Raw genomic sequence first — 22,642 nt, 5'->3', positions numbered from 1 at the left:
AGCTGATCACAGTTCAGTAGCTGAGGTATGTGAGTTAGAGGCTACTGTATTGAACAGAGGAGCCCTTGATAACACATATCTTCCAAATTTCCCTCTTATCTACTTAGTCCCTTTCCACTGTGAGAACATCACTGCCACCTAAACCCAGTACTACACAAAGCAAGCTACTCATCTTTCACATACTGCACTCTGCTCCTTGTGGCTGCTGGTAATTCCACCAGCTCTTCAGCTATGGTGTCTGAAATCTGATTCTCAGTCTCCTTTTTTTTCTTTTATTCATATTATTTGATATTCTCATTTTTGTTGGAAAATATTTCCAGTCTTCCGTCATCAGCCCCCTTTCTGCCATTTTGCCATTTCCACAGGTTTGTACTTCTGTCTCTTAAAAAATGTACTTCTTTGTCTCAATCACTAGTCTCCATCTTCTCTCTGTTCTTTTCACATCCCTTTTCCATGTTATATCCTAAATGTTTTCTGTTTTATAGCTTTGCCTATGCTTAACAGCAAAGGATAATTAATAGTAATCTGGTATTAAAAGGATCTACCTAAGCAGAGAATGAAGAAGAAAAAAGCCTTAGAAAAAGTGAAGTTCTCTGAAGCATCTCTCCTTTCTGAGAGGCATCAGTGAACTGGTAATAGAAATAACAGTAAAAGGCCCCCATCACTCAGAGATGCCACCTTCAGTGAGCACCCTTTGGTGCTCCCTAAGAAATGAGCATGTTCCTTGGTGCATGATGAAGCAAGGGACTGAACCATGAGGCAGAAAACTAGGTTCTATTCTTGGCTGTGTTTTCTGTTTTATATTTCCCCCTCCTCCTTCTCCTCTCTTCCTTCTTCTGTTGTAGGGCTTGAACTCAGGGCCTAGACAGCTTTTCTGCTCAAGGCTAGTGCTCTACTGCTTTGAGCCACATTCCACTTCTGTTTTTTTGGTAGTTAATTGAAGATAAGAGTCTCATGGGGACTTTTCAGCCCAGGTTGGCTTTGAATTCTGATCCTCAGACCTCAGCCTTCTTAGTAGCTAGGATTACAAGTGTGAGCCACCAGCTTCTGGCTCCCAGTTCTATTTCTTTGGTATTCTGAGATACTACATACTTTGCCTTCTGAAACAGGATATTATCATCTTTTACTTACGAGTATTTTGTTAAGATCAAATGGGTGGGGGGGACTGGAAATGTGGCTTAATGGTAGAGTGCTTGCCTTGTGTGCATGAAGCCATGTGGGTTTGATTCCTCAGTACCATGTAAACAAATAGCTAGAAGTGGCAGTGTGGTTCATGTGTACAGCACTGGCCTTAAGCAAAAGAAGCTCAGGGACAGTGCCTTGGCCCTGAGTTCAGGACTGGCATTTAAAAAAAAAAAGATAAAATGGAGCCTCAAACCTTTACAGTGGATTTTCCTTTAGTCACATGGGTCTTCCTTGGAGAGCTCTACACCAGAAAGATTTTCATAGATCATCCTAAGCACCACTGATTCTTACTCTGCTTGCTTTTCCCCTCAGCACATATAACCTAACAGTTCGCTCATTTATATACCCTTAAGTTTTTCCAGTCCTGTTCTTGTTTTCATTTTATCTGACTTTGTGAAGACTTTGGTTTGTGTCTGTGTCTCAAACAACTAGGATGATTCCTGACATGCAACAGGTGCTAGCAGTTGCTTGTGGAAAACGTGGATGCTAATACTCCTGATTGCCATTGTGCTGTTACTTGTCCTCTCATTCCATTTGTCATTCATGAGTACATTGAGAAACAAACATCTGTTTTGCAGAAATAAAATATTCTTCCTTCAAATAGCTCTTAGATATGCTTCTCTGATGTAGCTACTTTGTCAGTGCACCTGCATGCAGGTGTCTTTTTAGAAAGTGGTAATGTGTATGCTTACAGCTATATGAGTTCTTATTGAAATTAAAGCTAAGACTCATGAATTTGCTGAATAATTTATTTTTATTTTTACATATTTTTAAAAAATTTACATAAATTAGCACATTTTTTTGTATCTGATAGAGCTTAAATATAATAAGTAACTCAGTTCACATCTTTTTTTATTTTTTGCTAGTCCAGGGCTTGAGCTCAGGGTCTGAGCACTGTCCTTAGACTTTCTCAAGGCTAGAGCTCTACCACTTCCTCAGCACCACTTCCGGCTTTTTCTGTATTGAACCCAGGTCTTCATGCATGCTACGCAAGCACTCTACCACTAGGCCAACCTCCCAGCTCCTAGACTTCTATGTAGTTTCTCCTCCATGAGTTATAAGGATAGGTAGGTGTGTGTGTGTGTGTGTGTGGAGTGTCCTTTATCTGAAATGTTTGGGACCAGAAATACCTTAGGTTTTAGATTGGATTTAAAAGTTTTAGAATATTTATGTGCTTGCGCACACACACACACACACACACACACACACACACACAAATACAGATACATACACAAATAGTTGCTGGGTGTGTGTTTGTTTGTTTTCCTGGGCTAGGCCTTGTTGCTGTCTCTGAGCATTTGTACCCAAGGCTGGAGCTCCCCCACTTGAGACACAGCTCCACTTATTAGAGATTAGAGTCCTCTCAGTTTTATCTACCTGGGTTGCTTTGAACCATGATCCTCAGATCTCTGCCTTCTGAGTAGTACAGACATGAGCCATAAGTGCTTAGCAATTATCACTATTTTGATGAAAAAAACTGCAATACTAAGATAAAATGGCAGTAAATTTGCAATACATTTTTTATTCATAGTGGGTTTATTGTTTGATTTAAATACTCAAAGAAATTGACCTTTTCTTGTACCTAAGTAGAATTTGGGATCTTTGAGGTTTAATAGGTGTGAGGACTGCTAAGAAAACCCAATTTCTTTGGCTGATATAACACAGAGAGGAATTAAAAATTAGTGTCTTTAAAGAAGAATATATCTATAATACAAATATTCTGTTTTTGTGGGTAGTTTTTGTTTATTTGAAGGGGTCTCACTCTGGAGTCCAGATGGGTCTTGAACTTTAGTCCCAAGTGCTAGAGTTAGAGGTGTTCTTCCCCCTCCCCCCTCTCTTTTTTGCCAGTTCTGAAGCCTAAACTTGGACCTGTTCTGGAAGCTTTCCTTAAATCACTTCAGGAAAGACATTGTTTGGTAGACTTTTTTTTGTATCTTTTGGAAATTGGATGCCATTGCTGTTTTAGTGTTAGTGGTAAAATTATGCTTTGGGTTGTCAGAAGAATACTCAGCTGCACTTTCCTTTCCGGCCACCTAGTCAAAATTTTGAGGACTTTCCAGAAGTTAGCCATTGGTATTCTTCTCTAACAAAAAAAGATTACTTCCTTTGGCTTTCTCTGCCTTCAGACTCTTAAAAAGAAATGACATACCCACAAATTGTTTTGAGATTTACTGTCTGAAATCTGTTTCAAATTCACAAGCATAAAGCAAGCAAGTTAAAACTTTCACTGGTTTTGGTAAGTCATGTTTCTCAGTTAAACAATAGCATGGTTATGATATAAAACCCATAAAAATTGTGCTACTGTTGCTAAAATGCTGTCAAATTAGTTCTGAAAATGAGGGTTGCTATCTCATAAGTTGTTTAAGTTTTTTTAACTTTATAAAGTAAGTTGGAGCTGGTTGTAGTGGCTCATACCTGTAATCCTAGCTACTCAGGATGCTAAGATCTGAAGATCACCGTTCAAAGGTAGCCTGGGCACTAAAGACTGTGAGACTCTTATCTCCAGTTAACCACTAGAAAACCAGAAGTGGTACTGTGGCTCAAAGGGTAGTGCAGTAGCCTTGTGCTGAAGAGCCCAGGCCAAGTTCAAGTCCCACAACCGACAAAAAAAAATGTGACAAAATGTAAGTTGAAAACATCCTCATATTAATACATTACTTAAAAGAACACAGTGTTACACTGTTGTATACTATTAGTAATTTGAATGTTTTTCCTTTGAAAAAAAGAAATATGCTCTCCCTATTGAATATCTGTCTAGTGCTGGTTCTAGGGTTTGAACGTAGTCACTTTGAGCCATGCCTTCAGTCTAATTTGACTGGCTACTTGTAGATATGAGTCTGGGCTGATTTTTTTATGACTTATGTCTTATTTTTCTCTTAATATTAGCATGTATCAATTACACAAGATGATATTTCAATACAAGCATATAGTGTACTTTGATCAGTCACCCCTTACTCTTCTTATTTCCCCTCTTTAATGAATGTTAAAAACATTTATTATTCTAATTTTGTACATATATATGAAGTATTTTGATCATATTCTCTTATCCTCATCTTTTCTACATACACATTTACTGTCTCCCAAACCTAAACATGTCTGGGCTGATTTTGAACCTTGATCGTTAGATTACAGCCATTGGTGAGTCACTGATAGAAGTCTGAGTACCTTATGGCTTAAGCTTGGTCTCTTGGACACATATAAATACATTGCCTGAAAATTTGTGTGTTACCCACAGAAACTTAAATCATAGTAATCTTTATAATCCTAACTTTTAAAACTGTAGCCAAATTAGAGGTGTTTTTAAATATCTTGATTACATTTTAAATCTATATATCTTTATGAAAATAGATTTTTCACCATTTTTTTCTGAATAAAAGTGTAAAATTGTGGTTCTTTGAATTTTGGTTCCTCCTCACTATATGAGTTCTGTCAGAGTAAATAGTGGGGAGAAAAGGAAATAAAAACTAGCTCAATATGATGTAAAAATCAATGTTAATAAATTCTTTAAATTAAAAGAACTAGTTCAGATATACTTGTTTTTAAAACCCTTTTGCCTATTAAGTATTTCTTAAAGATACAGTCATGTAGTAAAATAAATGTTTTTTTGAAATTTTTATGGATTTCATGAATAGCTTCAGGAAATTCCAGGAGTCCCACATCGTCAGATTAAATCTTAGCTATTCGTTCAAACACATCAAATTTGGCTATGTAGAGCTTCTTAACAGTGTTTAAACTAATCCTTAACTCCTGAAAATTTACCCTACAGGAAATATATTAACGTTTTTTCTCCTTTCCCACTGAATCAATATTTCAATTATTAAAATCCTAAATGTAGCAATAATTGGATTTTGTAGGTACTGGAAATGAGGAAAGAGAATGTTTGTGTGCATATGTCTTTTACTTTTTGACAATGCAACTTTATTTAGACTTGTCCATTTTCACAATGTTGGTTGATTCCACACAGGAAATATATCTGTTGATGGCTCTAGCCATCAATACATGGAGCACCAGAGACCCCAAGAGTTCTGTCCTTGCTCTTCCTCTTGCTCTCTTTATTTTCTATCACTTTAGACATAGTGAAAATTGATTAGACATTTAATTGTATCAGAGACAACAAAGTAAGTGGAGAGTAGAAGACTTAGCATGATCTAGGAGGGACAATTTTTAAAAAAGCTAAAATTAGATGGGGAGGTAGATTGATATATTGGGGGCACAGAATACATCTGCAGCAAAGTTATCTCACAGGAGACTGGTGGAAGATAAAGTTAGCAGTATGCTTTCAGCCAAACAGAACCAATAGTCTGGTTGTCTGGTCAAAGTTCTTAATGCCTTCCAACGTTATTTCCTATTCAGCAAAATGATTTTGTGTTTTATGGTTTGATTCTCCTATCGGCTCCTTCAAAAGTAAAATGAATTTAATTACACCTTCACTTGTCATCAACTTGAGAGGAGCATTCTTTCACTTCCCTAATGATGGCACAGACATCGATGTGCATGTTTGTCTGATATATCAGCTTTCAGAAACACTTGGAAAGCACTTCTGTTGAATGTCGGCTTCTTGTTTATTAATAATCTGTCCACCAGTAGCACTAGTGTGAAGATGAGAGCAGCAACACAGTGAAATTTACATACAGTAGCCGTTTGACATAGTAAAGTTTCCTAAAATACGTTGCAATTTGTGTGTGTGTGTGTGTGTGTGTGTGTGTGTGTGTGTGTGTGTGCCTAAATGTGTATGACACTTGTGCAGGTCCTGGGGCTAGAACTCAGGGCCTGGGCACTGTCCCTGAACTTTTTTTGTGCAAGGTTTGCATTCTGCCCTTTAAGCTACAGTTCCACTTCTGAATTTTTGATGGTTAATTGGATCTAGAGTCTCACTGGTTCTAAAGAGGCTAGAGGAGAATTTAAAGTATTTCTAGCGATCTTTAATTGCTTACAGCTATTTTCAAACTTATTTTTCAGTTGATAATGTTTTCTTAGAATTTATTAATTTGTATTTTTGTTTTTAGTTTTTATTAAGGAGTTACAAAGTAAATAAAAATACTTTGTACTTTTATTTTGGTGTCCACTACTGGAGCATGAACTCAGGACCTCCTGCTCCTGCTTGGCTTTTCCATTCAAACAATACCTCCACTTCTAGCTTTGTGCTGGTTAATTGGAGATAAGAGTTTCACAGACTTCTGCTCAAGTTGGCTTGGAACTGCAATTCTTAGATCTCAGTATGTAGCTAGGAGTACAGGAGTGAGCCACCAGTGTACGGCCTAGAATTCATTTATTTGACAAACGTTTTTTCACATGCTTGATGTAGTTATTGGTGCTTAGAGTGTATCAGTGAAGAAAATAGACAGCGACATATGCTTGTACTATAAAGGAAGAGGAATCAGACAGGAAATGCCATAAGAAATAACTGTTATTGTATAGCATGCTAGAACGTAAGTGAGTGGGATTGGGCATAATGTGGAGGAAAGCAAGATTTAAAGATGTTATCAGAATTCCTTGCTAATGACAGAGAAATCTCATAGGATTATCCATTGTTAGAGAAAGCCTAAAAAGGACAGTTTTCAAATTTCTTGTTTTGATTTTTTGGAGTGATATATTGAGAATTGAATTCAGAGCCTTATGCTTGCATAGCAAGTACTCTGCCCCTGGAGCTATCCCCTGACCTTTTTGCATTTAGTTTGTTTTTCAGATTGTCTCCTGTATTTGCTTGGGTGTACCTTGGACCTTGATCTTATTACTTTTTGCCTCCTGAGAAGCTGGGGTTAAAGACATGTAACACCATGCTTGGTTTATTTTCAAAACTTAAGTAATGTTACTTTTTAACCTTTTTATTTGATGGGATGTTTGCATATGGATATTTTTGTGCAAAAATTTTCTTTATAGTAATAAAATAGGTAAATTCTATGTTGAGGAATGCAGAATCAAGTTTGTATATGAGGCAGTGAAAAATATATTGTTATGTTTACATGGAGATGTATATATATATATATTTATATATTTAATTATGGATTTCCTGTCTTTGGCAGTGTTTTCTTGGTTCAACAAATTAGTTACTTTGGTTCAGTCATATGAACCATCACAGACTATAGATTTAGGAAAATGAAGTAAAAATAATAAACCATCACAACAAAGCATAAATGTCATTTTAGCCATTTGGAATATCCAGTATTTTACTGAAGTTTAAAAACAAAATGAAGCCAGGCACGGTGGCTCATGCCTGTAATTTTAGCTACTCAGGAGGCTGAGATCTGAGGATTACAATTCAAAGCTATCCTGGACACTAAAGTCCGTGAGATTCTTACCTGCAGTTAACCACTAGAAAACTGGAAGTGGTAGGGTTGTTCAAGGGGTAGGGCAGTAACCTTGAGCTGAAGAGCTCAGGGACAATGCCCAGGGGTAGGCGGTTAGCCTTGGACTGAAGAGCTCAAGGACAGTGCCCAGGCCCAGACAGAGTTCAAGCCCCACGACTGACCAAAAAAAAAAAAAAAAGAAAAGAAAAGAAAAGAAGGTTTACACAGAGGAATCTTGCTGGTATTCTTCTTTTCCAAGAAATTAACCTGAAAAATTTACCCATGGGTTTGCAATTCCTTTCTTGAAGAAAGTGGCTAGCAATTCCTTTCTTGAAGAAAGTGGCTACGTAGCAGAGGTATTGTGAAGACTACATATTTTGTAATCATTTGAGGGATATTAGATTATTATTTGTTCATTGTGAAGATAATGTATCTGCAATTCAATTATGTATTTTACCCATAAGAAAAACAACTTAAGAATTTAACATTATAAGAGCCTTCTCCCAATCTCTTCAACTTTTTAATTTTAAGAAAATATTATTCAAGTTTCTTAAAAAGATGTGGAAACTGAAATTTTATATATGACCTTTACTTTGTAAGGAATGAAATGGACAAATATCATAAACATCTCTCCATACAGATAACAGAACTGACATATAGAAAAATAACTTCAGAACATCTGTGGCCAGCTGAAAGTCACAGCCCAGGTCTTTGACTTCAAGTACATTGGAATTTATACCTTTAGTTTTGCCACCGAAAAGTAGAAAGTTCTGGACAGACAACTAGGTCAGTGAGGCCAAGGGAGCAATTCTGGTGGAAGTGTAGAACTTTGCTTTGAGACAGGTGGAATTGCAGGTGGCATAGAAACATTGCTTAAGGAGGTCCTTTCATTTAGCGTCATACTATATGGCCTTATGTATCTAGGTTTTGTTCTATTGTAAATCTCTGCTAGGAGAGCCCAAGGTTTCTAACTGATTATGACAAATGAGGGAAACCATTGAGCCTACGTTCCTTTGAGCCTGGCTTGCTTCACTTAATATGGTTTTTTTCTAAGTCTTTCCATTTCCTTACAAATGGGGCAATGTTGTTCTTTCTGACAGCAGCATAGAATTCCATTTTGTATAAATACCACATCTTGTTGATCCACTCATCAACTGAGGGGCATCTGGGTTGGATCCCTATCTTCACTATGGTAAATAGTGCTACAGTGAACATCGTTGTGCTAGTGGATTTAGTATGTCCTTGTTTCTGGACCATTGGGTAAATGCCAAGTAGTGGAATTGCTGGGTCACTGGGGAGCTCTATGTTTAGTCTTTTGAGGAACTGCCATACAGCTTTCCATAGTGGTTGAATGAGTTTACACTCCCACCAACAGTGTAGTAGTGATCCCTCCTGGCCACATCCCCTCTAGCACCTGTTGTTATTAGATTTCTTGATCATGCATTCTAACCAGAGTGAGGTGGAATCTTAGAAACAAAAGCCATATAATGGGTGATTGTTGACCTTAATGTACTATGTTATCTCTTATCTCTTTTGCTATTCCTTGGTTATCTCATATTGTTACAATATTTCACCTTGTTATCTGATATATTGTATATATGCTTATTTGGTTATTTGAAATTGGATAGGGAAGGGGGAAAACAAGATGAGGGGTGGGGGTAGGGGGAGGGAAATGGGGACCAAAACATGAGAAAGGGTATCAATGTTTGTGAGTAATGCACCTTCTATCTGGTGAATATAATGTAACCCTTCTATTACAGTTACAATAAAAATATATGGAAAAAGAGGGGTGGGGTGGGGGGGAGGGAAATGGGGACCAAGACATGTGAAAGGGTATCAATGTATGTGAATTAATGCACCTTCTATCTGGCAAATATCATGTAACCCTTCTATTAATTACAATAAAAATATATGGAAAAAACATTGTTTAAGGAGTGGTGCTGGGGCAGATTAAATCCGTCTGACATGATTGTAACAATAAATTCCAGATTGCTTCAAAACCAGAAGAAAAATCAAGCTCTAAAACTGTTAAGGAATAGAGATTTCAGTAGGAATAATTTCCTAATAAGATGACAGAAGCATAAACCATAAAAAGTGGTAGGTATAGGCTTGGAGGTGTTGTTTAATGGTAGAAGGTATTCCCAGTATGCCCAAGAACCTAGGTTTCATCCTCACCATAACAAAAAAAGAACAGGGAGAGTATAGGTCTAACCACCTCAAACTGAATTTTGAAATGACAGCACCACAGGCAGAGAAGGTTTGAAGTGAATTTAAAAGCAAACAAAATACAAATACATACGTAGCTTTAGAGCAAGAAGGCAAGCAACCTGCCAGAAATAAGGATCAGATTTATTAAATGTCATATCATTGAAGAGAAAACTTTTCTGTTAACATTTACTTTTTTTTTTTTTTTTTTGCGTGTCTTGGGTCTTGAACTCTGGGCCTGTGTGCTGTTCCTAAACTCCTTTTGCTCAGGGTTAGCACTTGGGGCTTACAGTACCACTTCTTTCTTTTTCATGATTAAGATAAGAATCTCATGGACTTTCCTGCCCAGGCTGGCTTTGAACTGCGATCCTCAAATCTCAGCCTCCTGAGTAACTAGGATTATAGGCATGAGCCACTGGTACCTGACTTTGCTAATATTTATATTTAAATGCATGCATAGTTAATGATAGAAAATGTGGAAAATAGCAAAGTCCATAAAATTTTAGAGCAATGTGGAAGTTTCACAAAAATGAAAAATTCATCCCAAACAGCATAGCAAACCCATTAGATTTATTCCCTGAGAAACTCGCTGATGAATATAAGGAGATTTGTAAAAAGGAACATTTTTGTAATCACAGAAAATTGATAATATGAAATATACATCAGTAAAAAGTGGATAAAATAACATTATTATGATAAACTATAATAGTTATGTGAACAGAGAACTTCTGTATCAATATGAAGAAATTTTGCAAAGCAATACTGAATGACAGCCAAAACAAGCTATAGAAAGGTAAGTACCATTTCTTTTAACAGTTATATATAAAAACCTCTTTTTGTGGCTATTAGTGCATAAATGTATAAAAACATGAACTGGAAGAAGAGTTAACACCAAATTTATCACAACAGTTCCATTAAATGGCAAGTGGCACAAGATCAGGAAGATATGCAACGGGAAGGGCAACTTGGTCAGTGCCCAGAACACAGTTTGTTCTCATAAATATTTGTTGAAAGATTTATAGCAAATATGACAGTTTTAAGACGCAATGTATTTATTTTCTTTACCCTTGTGTACCTTTATACCTTTCCCCCAAGTTAAAAATAGATTTGGATTGAGGATCTGCAATAGAGCCTCAAATCAGAGGTTCATTAAGAATAGCACAAGTAGGATAGATGAGCCACTGGGCAGGCAGTCTTTTATTAAACTCTAATCTTGTCTTTTTGCTAATTAAATCAGCAACTGAAAGGCCTTAGGAGGTAGATCAGGCTCTAAGCTAAACTAAGGTAGAGTGTGTTTGTCATCAATATCAGTGAAGAGTAAAACATTTTCCATGCATGAAAGAGATTATGACCAGATACAAATAATACCAGCAATGAATCTTATTTACTGTTTTTTATTAAAGAATTTATTGACATTTTTACATCATATTTCAAATGATGTGTTTTACAAACAAGTATTCAAGAAGGGAATCTATATACAATCACTGGCACTTAGATTTTAGAACACAATCAGAATTAGGCGAAGGGTTTGTATGTCATAGGTATATATTTATGTAATAAAACATATCTATATATTGATTGTTTTTTTAGATTGCTTCCAGTAGTTACATAATGCTTCCCTATAATTATTCATCCTCACAGCAACCCTGGGAATTGGTTGCATATGGAGAAACAAAAGTAAGCTGGAGAAGTGTAAAGTAATTTTTACTGAAAGTAATTTATGAACAGCTTTTGAATGGGCTGTAAGTAGTATCTTCTGTCCTTTCTTTTCTCCCACTGCTTTATTCCATGTAGTCAGAATTCTTAGGGCAATTATCCCTTAAATCAGTGTAAAGCACAAACTGGAAGATTCCAAGCACCCAGGTTTGCTATAATCAGCACCAACAAATAAAACAGCAGCCAAAACAAACCAAGAAAACCTCAAACTGGATTTTTCCCTCCTTCCCTCTCTTTCTTCCCTCTCTCCCTCTTCCTTTCTCTTTTTTCCTCCCTCTTCCTCCCCCTTCCACCTACTCCCCATCATTTCTGCCTGTCTCTCTCTCATAGGTAGCAAATGTGGGGAAATTTGAGCTTTCTTTATATACCATTCAATAAGTGAAGAGGAAAGGAACAAATCTAAGTATCACTATACTGTTAGGCAGTTTACTCTTCACATGGATGAAGATACTTGCTCTGGACTGGAGCCATTCAATCATGGATTAGCCTGCAGGCACATACCTATTTCTAATTATCAGCAAATCTTTTTTCAAAGTAGTCAAACTGAAGCAGAGACATAAAGGAGGTCAAGCAACCCGCTTATCTTGACAGCCATAGGAAATAAATCCTAAGCTATTCTATAATAACTGCATTGTAGAGTTAAACTGCTATATTCAGATCTAAACCTAGGAATCAAATCCCCAAGGAGAAATCATCCTCTAACCAAGACATCTTCTATAAAGGGACTCCATGGGTCATCATCTCCTAATGGAAAAGAAATTTGTGCAGTGAGGCACACTACTGCCATACTTCAGTAGAGTCTTGTCTCTCCCAAATCCGAATTTGGTATCCAAAGAAAATTTTCAGTGAGGCCCAGTCAAAAGAAATGGATTATATCAATAGAAATAAGGTATTCAGAGTAAAAGAGGTAATAATAGTTCTACCACATAATGAAAATGTTCACTCTTGAGGGCTCTGTTTAAAAAGATGTTGAAGCTAGGCAAGGTGGCTCATGCCTGAAACCTTAACGACTTAAGAGCTGGAGATCAGAACGGGGGAAAAGAGGAATGCAGGGAAGAAGAATGGGAGAAGTTGGGTTTTCTGAGGCTCTTTAAGAAAGTGAAGATGGGCTGGAATGTATGTAGAAGCACCTAAATTTTGTATGATTCAAGAGAAAACAGCTAAGTTTCAAGGATTATAGTCAGATGGTAAATGATTTTTTTTAAAACAAATACAGGTGAGCTTTGTAAAAACAAGAGACTTTCAAAACACCTTGAAAATACAGTGGTAGAGTGCTTGCCTAGCATGCACAAAGACCCGAGTTCCATTCTTGGGTACCACATACATAGAAAAAAGCGGGAAGTGGTTCTGTGACTCAAGTGGTAGAGTTCTAGCCTTGAGAAAGCCCAGGGACAGTGCTCAGGCCCTGAGTTCAAGCAAGGACTGGCAAAAAAAAAAATAATGTTAAGTCTATTGCTGGGATATTTCCAGTATTATTGGTAAAATTTTAATCAGAGTTTTAAAAGCAGTTATTTACAGTTGAATTATATGTCTGTAACTCATGGGTTAAGCTGCTCCAAAATTCACTTGAGGTTAAACAACATCAGACTTTTCTGAGTTATTTCTATTCATAACCAAAACTCTGAATTAAGCACCTTTTTTGCCAAAAATTTCTTGACCATTTTTTTTGGTGGGGGGGCAGGTCATGGAGTTTGAGATCGGCCTGGGCACTGTCCCTGAGCTCTTCAGCTCAAGGCTACTGCCCTATCCTTGAGCCAAGCCCCACTTCCTATTTTCTAGAGGTTAATTGATCTCGAGGCTCAGGTCCTTTTGTGCCTAGGCTGGCTTTGAACCTAGATCCTCAAATTTCAGCCTCCTCAGTAGCTAGGATTACAGGTGTGAGTCACTGTGACTGGCTGGCAAATTTTTTTTATTGAAGAATTTATTAACATTGATTTTTACATCATTTCAAATGACATGTTTCACAAACAAGTGTTCAAGAAGGGAATCTCTATATACAATCACTGGCACTTAGTTTTTAGAACATAAAATTAGGCTAAGGGTTTGTATATCATAGATACATATTAATTTATGAAATAAAACATTATGTCTATAGAGTCATAGGTTTTTATGTCTATGTAGTTATGTTTATATTTCCAATACCATGTCCATAGCATTGGGTATACAAATATTGAGTCCTCGCTCTTGTACTGTTTGGATCTAATAGCCACGTATTAAGGATACCATGGCGTCTTTTGTTCCTTAGGTCTTGACTTGTCTCACTCAACATGATTCGCTCTAGATTCATCCACTTCCCTGCAAATGCCATTATTTTATCTTGTCTGTTGGTTATGTAGAATTCCATTGTGTGTGTGTGTGTGTGTGTGTCTGTGTGTGTGTGTGTGTGTGTGTATAATATATATATATATATATCACATTTTCTGTATCCATTCATCTGCAGTAGGGCATAACCTGGTTATTGTGACTAGTGCGGAGATAAACATAGCTGAGCAGGTGTCCTTATCATATCATGGGTTATGATGTTCAGGGTACATGCCCAGAAGAGGTATGGCGGGATCGTAGGGAAGGTCAATTTTCAGTTCTTTAAGAAACCTCCACACTGCTTTCCAGAGTAGCTGAACTAGTTTACAATCTCACCAGCAGCGTAGTAGGGTTCCTTTTTTCTCCACAATCCTGCCAGCATCTGTCATTGTCTGAGTTCAAAATCTTGGCCGTTCTTGTTGGGGTCAGGTGGTATCTTAGGGTTGTTTTTATTTGCATTTCCTTTATGACCATGGATGATGAACATTTTCTCATATGCTTTTCTGCCATTTTAATCTCTTTTTCTGACAAGTCTCTCTTTAGTTCCCTTGCCCATTTAGTGAATGATTTATTGGGTTTGGGGGGAGGATTCGTTTCTTGAATTCCCTGTAGATACTGGATATTAAGCATTTGTCACATCTATTATTGGTAAATACCTTTCCCCAGTTGGTTGGCTGTCTCTCTACTTTTGTGGCTGTTCTTTTATCTGTGTAGAAACTTTATTTTTAGGTAGTCCCATTTATCGAGTCTCTCTCCAATCTGTTGTGACCCTGGAATTCTGTTCAGGAATCTTTTGCCTGTGCCTATGAGTTCCAGTGTCTCTCCAACTCTATCATGTAGCAGTTTCAAGGTTTCCGGTCTGACATTGAGGTCTTTGATCCATTGAGTTAATGCTTGTGCATGGCAAAAGGCTAGGGTCAATTTTTAGTTTTCTGCATGTGGCTGCTCAGTTTTGCCAGCACCAATAATTGAATAGGCTGTGTTTGTTCCACTGTATATCTTTGGCTCTTTTGTCAAATACAAGTTGACTATAGGTATGTGGTTCCATTTCTGGACCTTCTATTCTGTTCCACTGATCTTCTGGTCTGTTTTTGTGCCAGTACTATGTGGTTTTTGTTATTATGGCTCTATAGTAGAGTTTGAAGTCTGGTATTGTAATACCACCAGCATTGCTCTTTTTGCCTAGAATTGTTTTGGCTATTCTAGGTCTTTTCTTGTTTTCTATGAACCTTTGGATTGTATCTTCTATTTCAGTAAAGAATGTCTTTGGGATTTTGATGGGGATTGCATTGAATTTGTATATCAATTTTGGCAGTATGGCCATTTTCACTATGTTGGTTCTCTCTAGCCATGAGCATGGGATGTCTCTCTATTTCCTGGTATCCTCGTTAATTTCTTTTGTTAGGTTTTTATAGTTTTCATTAAATAATTCCTTTACATCTTTGGTTAAGTTAATTCCTAAGTATTTTATTCTTTTGGGGGCAATTGCGAATGGGACCATTTTCTTGATTTGTCTATTGTTTGTCTATTGTTGGTGTACTTAAGAAGGCTACTGACTTCTGAAGGTTAATTTTGTATCCTGCCAGTTTGCTAAAGTGATTTATTCTGGGAGTGGAGCTTGTTGGGTCACTCAGGTAGAGGATCATCTTCTTTCCCTATGTGGATCCCTTTGATGTCTTTTTCTTGCCTTATTGTTCTGGCTAAGGGTTCCAGCACTATATTGAAGAGAAGTGGGGAAAGTGGGCATCCCTGTCTAGTTCCTGATTTTAAGGTTTCAGTCTTTCACCATTTAATATAATACTGGCTGTGGGTTTTTCATATATGGCTTTAATTATTTTCAGGAATGTACCTCTTATTCCTATTTTTTCTAGTGCTTTCAACATGAATGGATGTTATATTTTTGCCAAATGCCTTCTCCGCGTCCAGAGAAATTATCATATGATTCTTATCCTTAGCTCTATTGATGTAATGTATTACATTGATTGATTTGTGAACGTTAAACCAGCCTTGCATCTGTGGGATGAAGCCTACTTGATCATAGTGTATAATTTTTAAAATTTGTTTCTGGATTCTGTTGGCTAATATTTTATTGAGGAGTTTTGCATCTGTGTTCATTAGAGAGATAGGTCTGTAGTTTTCTTTTTTTGTTGGGTCTTTCCCTGGTTTGGGGATGAGAGTAATATTAGCTTCATAAAATGAGTTTGGTATTGCTCCTCTGCTTCTGTTTCTCGGAAGAGTTTCAAGAGTATAGGTGTTACTTTGCAAATTTTTTTTAAGCAAAATAATATTTGGAAAGTTTTGGCATAAATACATCTCATTTCCTAAACTTGTCCAATATTTTACAGAGCATAACTTTGAAATTATAGCATAAAATTCCAATTTAGTGTAAGATTTAATTATTACACAGCACTATAGGAGCATAAGAATTATGGGAAAATAAGTCATACTGCTCAATGTACATACATGAAAATGAAATCAGGTTGAAGGGATAGGTGGTGAAAGATACAAAATTTTAGGTAGGAAGACAAAACCCAAGAGATCTAGTGCACAACAGTTATTATAGCTGATAACAATGTACTCGAGAAATTACTAAAAGTATAGATAAGTGGCCTTAACCACAAAAAATTTAAAAGGTTAGATAATACAATATTTTCTGAAATGTACATATATCAGACCATCAAGGTATATACAATATTAAGACATGTAATATGCTTGTAAATTATAAGTTAATTCAAATGTCTTTATTTGAATAGTTTGTCTGCTCGGTATAATAATACCCCATATAAAGTTCATAAGAAACCAGGCTATAATCTGTAGATTGGCAATGCTCCTTTTCTCCCCCCTGATAATCTAGCAATCATATTGGATTACACATAAGCGAAAATACAAAAGTATACTTTTCTGATTATAAGATGTAGTTGGACATATTGAGTCAATGTTTTATGAATCCTTGTCTTAAAAAACCTTTGTACAGAGCAGGAATGTAGCCTAGTGTTATAGAACTTGCCTAGTATGCACAAAACCCTGAGTTTGATACTCGGGATCACATACACAGAAAAAGCTGAAAGTGTGCTGTGGCTCAAGTAAGAAAGCGCTAGCCCTGAGAAATCTCAAAAGATGGTGCCCAGGCCCTGAGTTCAAGCTCCAGGACTGGCAAAAACAAAAAGCAAGCAATCCTTCCCCCAAACAAAACCCTCACTCCTGTAATGATAGCTATTCAAGAAGGTAGATCTGAGGATCACAGTTTGAAGCCAGCACAAGCAGAAAAGTTAATGAGGCTATTATCTTTAGTTAACCACCAAAAAACCAGAAGTGGAGCTATGGCTGGAGTGATTCAGTGCTAGCCTTGAGCAGAAAAGCTCAGGGAGAGGCCTTGAGTTCAAGCCTCAGAATCAGCATAGAAAACAAAAATAACGTTTTTCCTAAGAAAGTGATACATGTCTCAAAAGCTAATCATTAATGACACAACTGAAGTCCAGGACAAATTTGCCATTTTTATGACAAGAACATATATCTTCTTATTCTTCTCCTAATGCTTCCTTCTTATGGTGATTACTGACTTTGTAGTGAAATATTAGATTTTATTAAGGACTAAATGTGTGGACATTTCCTTTAAAACATTCCACAGTACTGGAAAGCCTACTTTGTTCACTGATTATTTATAATAAAAGAATTTCCCTCTGCATAAAAGAATTTCCCTCTGCATCTGATATTTTATAAGCTGTTCTTATAGATTTTGCATAAACATGCTTTATTCTTGAAGATTTTTTCTAAGTTGAAGTAATCATTGTTGATGTGAGGTCAAATAGCTTTCTTTGTTAATGCATTTAAGTGACTCCTTAGGGAATTCTACAAACCAAGGACTAGCAAACTAGAGTGTACAATTAGGGGAATAGCAAACTAGAATGTACAATTAGGTGAAATAAAGAAGGTTTTCCTTTATGATTGTTATCATATTGTGCCATAGTAGGCCTTAAACTCCCATTCTAGTAGGCTGGGCATGAAAAAAAATACTAAGAAGCAGCTGCAGTTTTCCTGCATCCTAGTTTGTCAGGTGAAGACAAAGGAGATTTCTCTATAAAAGTCAGTTTCCAGACATGCAGCATCACACTTCATCCCAAGGCTTTACATGTAAGTCAGCTTGACCAAAACGACCACTAAGGATGTCCTATCCTGTGCTGCCCAGCTATTTGTCGGCAGCCCAATCCAGCCTGAGCCTTTCTAGTAGGTTTGTTGCTGGCTACCAACTTGCTACCAACCTGCTTTCCAAAGTCAGGGTTACTTTGAGAAATTAGCACTTTTGTTTCAAAATCCGTGATAATTCCATTCTTTCTAAATGCTGATGTTTGGTCAGCATAATCTTAGAGCTGGTTCTTTTTATATGAATCTGATACTGATAGTTTTGAGATTGTGTGGAGAAAAAGGAACAGAGATGAGCGAACAGAGTGAATGATTATCACAGTCTCTTTAAAACTTTGTAGTCAGAAAGGATTCTGCTGCCATTTTATTCACTAATACTAATGTTCTCTACTACAATTGTAAAATTAGTCTCCAGAGGCCTAGAAAGAGAAAAAAATAAATAATTGTGTTTATTTATGGGACCTTTCATACCACAAAATGCTTTCTACTGCCTAATTAGTAGCAATGATTTTATGGTACAAAAAAAAGATAGTGATATTCCATAAAAGTGCTTATTTAGCAGGGCTCAAAACAAAAGTCAGAGAACTCAAGAGAATACTGTATGAAACAAATACATAGTTTTGACACAACATTTGGGCTAAAAACATTGTCTTAGTCATACATGGTGTATAGATATAACATATTTTTCTGTCTCTCATTTGTGCAATGGACACTTGTCACTTTCTTCTTCCCTCCTAGAATTGTGTCTTTTTCTATCATTTTGGAAGGCCATTATGATTGATCATTGGTGAATGTAAGGTGAACTAAGGGAGATGTCCCAGATGTTTAATATAACATGAAATCTGAATATCTAAAATTAGATTGTAATACTTTCCATCATAGAAGCCAAGTAGGATTTCCTTCTCATTTTTTTCTTTGCACACACTACAGGCTGCATTTTGCTTGGGGTGATTTCTTTTTTTCCCCTAATTACTAGTACTAGTGTTAATTTGATTTGACATTGCTTAGGTTAAGATACTTAGAGAAGGGTATTACTTTCCTTTATGTCCAGGAAAGACTTTACATAATGAAGGGTGAATTAGCTGTCATTTTAGTGCCAGTATACTGCCAATCAGAAAAGAGTTTGATAAGGTTTTCTTTCAGTAAAGATAGAATGAGAGCTTATTTAGTCATTTCCTGTAAAGGCTGGCTTCATAGCTTAAAAGAAGAGAAATAAACATCTGTTCATATGACTAGTTTCTTGTCACGTGTGAAATCAGAGAACAATATTTTGCATCTTTTGAATTTTATCATACATATATTGAAATATTTGGCAAACTTTTAGAATATATAGTATATATAGAAATACAGATGTGTGACCATTGCTTGAAAAGTTGGAAATAAAAATCCTGGTGCATAGCTGGGTACTGGTGGTGCACACTTGTGATCTTACTACTCAGGAGTCCAAGATGTGAGAGTCATGGTTTGAAGCCAGCCCAAGGAAGAAAATTCCATGATACTACTATTTCCAGTTAACTGCAGAAAGCTGGAAGTGGAGCTGTGGCTTAAGCGGTGGAGTGTTAGTCTAGGGCAGAAGATCTCTGGTATTGTGCCCAGGCCCCAAGTTTAAGTTCCAGTACTGGCACTAAAAATAAAAATGAAAAGGCCTGGCTCACATTTTTCCCAAGAAAGCATTAAAGCTTTTCTTTGTTTTCATACTCTAGGGCACCACTTGTACATGCAGAATAGCCAGCCTGCTTCCTCTCTGGTCAGTACTTGGTAACCAGAGCACATACAGACAGAATAGCCTTTCATTGCTGCGGTTAATTGTGAAAGGGTTTTATTCTTTATGCTCCCAAATTCAGGAACTGGCATAATTCCACTTGTCATGAGTACAATCTCCAAGGGAGTCCTACATTCAATCACTACTTCCTGTGGCAGCAGAAATTGTAGTAATAAACATTACAAAGTCTTGAATTTCAAACATTACAGAAATATTAGTTTTTTTGCTCCTAAATCAGTATTGAATCACTGAATTCTAATTGTGAAATGGAAGCTTTTTCTTTTTAGCAGATTCCATTTAGTTAAAATGAATATGAAGGCAAGTTACTTAATATCTTTTGAGAGACCAGAATTTTATGAGATCAGTGTAAATTTGAATTTTATTTCCTTACCATTGTAGTAAAAGTATAACTTTTTAAATGACAAGGAAAAAAACTCAATGGATTATATTCAGTTTTGATATTCATTTAGTAAAATACCATTTTCTTTTTTTTTTTTTTTTTGCCAGTCCTGGGCTTGAGCTCAGGGCCTGAGCACTGTCCTTGGACTTTCTCAAGGCTAGAGCTCTACCATTTGAGCCTCAGCACCACTTCCGGCTTTTTCTATATATGTGGTATCAAGGAATCGAACCCGGGTTTTCGTGCATGCTAGGCAAGCACTTTAACCACTAGGCCAAACTCCAGGCCCTAAAATACCATTTTCTTAAACTTGATAAATTCCCATGTAGACAATGGATTAACTTATAAAGTCTTAGAGATGTATTTTAAGTGCATAAAATCTATTTTTGGCCACCAGTGTATCTTCTTTTTTTTTTTGAAGGTGCATTAATTCACATATATTGATACCCTTTCACATGTCTTGATCCCCATTACCCTCCCCTCCACCCCCCTCCCCCAGCTTGGCTTTCCCCCTTCCCTATCCAATTTCAAATAACCAAATACAAATAAATCCAATATATCAGATAACAAAGTGAGATACTGTAACAATATGAGATAACCAAGGGACAGCAAAAGAGATGAGAGATAACATAGTACATTAAGGACAACAATCATTCATTATATGACTTTTGTTTCAATATCCTGGAGGTCTTTCAATTAGCTTCATACTATTTGGCCTTATGTATCAAGATTTTGCTCTATTGCAGATCTCTGCTAGTAGAGCCCAAGGTTTCTACAGATTATGACAAATGAGGGAAACCATTGAGCCTAAGTTCCTTTGAGTCTGGCTTACTTCACTTAATATGATTTTTTCTTTTTTTTGCATTTTTTTTATTGTAATTAGTAAAAGGGTTACATGATATTTGCCAGATAGAAGGTGCATTAATTCAAATACATTGATACCCTTTCACATGTCTTGGTACCCATTTCCCTCCCCCCCACTCCCCCTCACCACTCTTGGTTTTCCCCCCTTCCCTATCAAATTTCAAATAACCGAATACAAATAAATTCAATATATCAGATAACAAAGTGAGATACTATAACAATATGAGATAACCAAGGGACAGCAAAGGAGATGAGAGACAACATAGTACATTAAGGACAACAATCATTCATTATATGGGTTTTGTTTCAATATCCTGGAGGTCCTTTCAATTAGCTTCATACTATATGGCCTTATGTATCAAGATTTTGCTCTATTGTAGATCTCTGCTAGTAGAGCCCAAGGTTTCTACTAATTATGACAATTGAGGGAAACCATTGAGCCTAAGTTCCTTTGAGTCTGGCTTACTTCACTTAATATGATTTTTTCTAATTCTTTCCATTTCCTACAAATGGGGTGATGTCGTTTTTTTCTGACAGCAGCATAGAATTCAACTTGTTGATCCACTCATCAACTGAGGGACATCCAGGTTGGTTCGATATTTTTGCTATGGTGAATAATGCTGCAATGAACATTGTTGTGCTAGTGGATTTAGTATGCCCTAGTTTCTGGATGGTTGGGTAAATGCCAAGTAGTGGAATTGCTGGGTCATAGGGGAGCTCTATGTTTAGCCTTTTGAGGCACTGCCATACTGCTTTCCATAGTGGTTGAACAAGTTTGCACTCCCACCAACAGTGTAGTAGTGATCCCTCCTGGCCACATCCCCTCCAGCATCTGTTGTTATTCATTTTCCTGATCCTGGCCATGCTAACTGGAGTGAGGTGGAATCTTAGAGTTGTTTTGATTGGCATTTCTTTTATGACCAGAGATGTTGAGCATTTCTTCATGTGTCTATAGGCCATTTTTGTTTCTTCTTCAGAGAAGACTCTCTTTAAGTCTTTGGCCCATTTTTTAATGGGATGGTTGTTTCTTTGGAGATTAGTTTTGGAGTGATTCAATTTTTTGAGCTGTTGATATATTTTAGAAATGAAGCCTCTGTCCGTTGTTTGGTTGGTGATCTTCTCCCACTCTGTAGGCTTCCTAATTAATTTACTAGCTATGTCCTTTGCCATACAAAAGCTCTGCAGTTTAATGCAGTCCCACTTATCCAGCCTTTCTGTGATTCTTGGTCCATATTAAGAAAGTTTCGACCTGTGCCAAGGAGGCCTAGTGTATCTCCTGTTCCTTCTTGTAAAGTTCTCAGTGTGTCAGCTTTTACCTCCAGGTCTTTGATCCATTTGGAGCTAATTCTAGTGCAGGGTGACAAAGAAGGATCCAACTTTAGTTTTCTGCAGGTGCTTAACCAGTTCTGCCAGCACAACTTGTTGAAGAGGCTGTCTTTCTTCCATTCTATTTTTTTGGCTCCCTTGTCAAAGATTAGGTGGCCATAGGTCTGTGGTTTAATATCTGGTTCCTGAGTTCTATTCCATTGGTCTTCAGGCCTGTTCTTGTGCCAGTACCAAGCTGTTTTGATAATTATAGCTCTGTAATAGAGTCTAAAGTTTGGAATTGAAATTCCTCCGGCGCTGTTCTTTCTGCTAAGAAGTGTTTTTGCTATATGGGGTCTTTTATTATTCCATATGAAATTTTGGATTGCCTCTTCTATTTCTTTTCTTTTTTTTTTTGCCAGTCCTGGGCTTGAGCTCAGGACCTGAGCACTGTCCTTGGACTTTCTCAAGGCTAGAGCT

At 36.9% G+C, this 22,642-nt stretch overlaps 1 protein-coding gene across 1 annotated transcript in view; it reads left to right on the top strand.

Annotated features, from left to right (window-relative positions):
* The window catches only part of Elovl2 (ELOVL fatty acid elongase 2), a 70,953-nt gene that overhangs the window by 4,202 nt on the left and 44,109 nt on the right, over positions 1-22,642 (top strand). The gene's annotated exons all lie outside the window — the stretch shown is intronic.

This window comes from Megascapheus bottae, chromosome 22, assembly GCF_031878675.1.
Source record: "Megascapheus bottae isolate mThoBot1 chromosome 22, mThoBot2.hap1, whole genome shotgun sequence".
Classification (NCBI taxonomy): domain Eukaryota; kingdom Metazoa; phylum Chordata; class Mammalia; order Rodentia; family Geomyidae; genus Megascapheus; species Megascapheus bottae.
The sequence above is the reverse complement of the archived record's forward strand: the minus strand, read 5'-3'. Positions and strand labels throughout refer to the sequence as shown.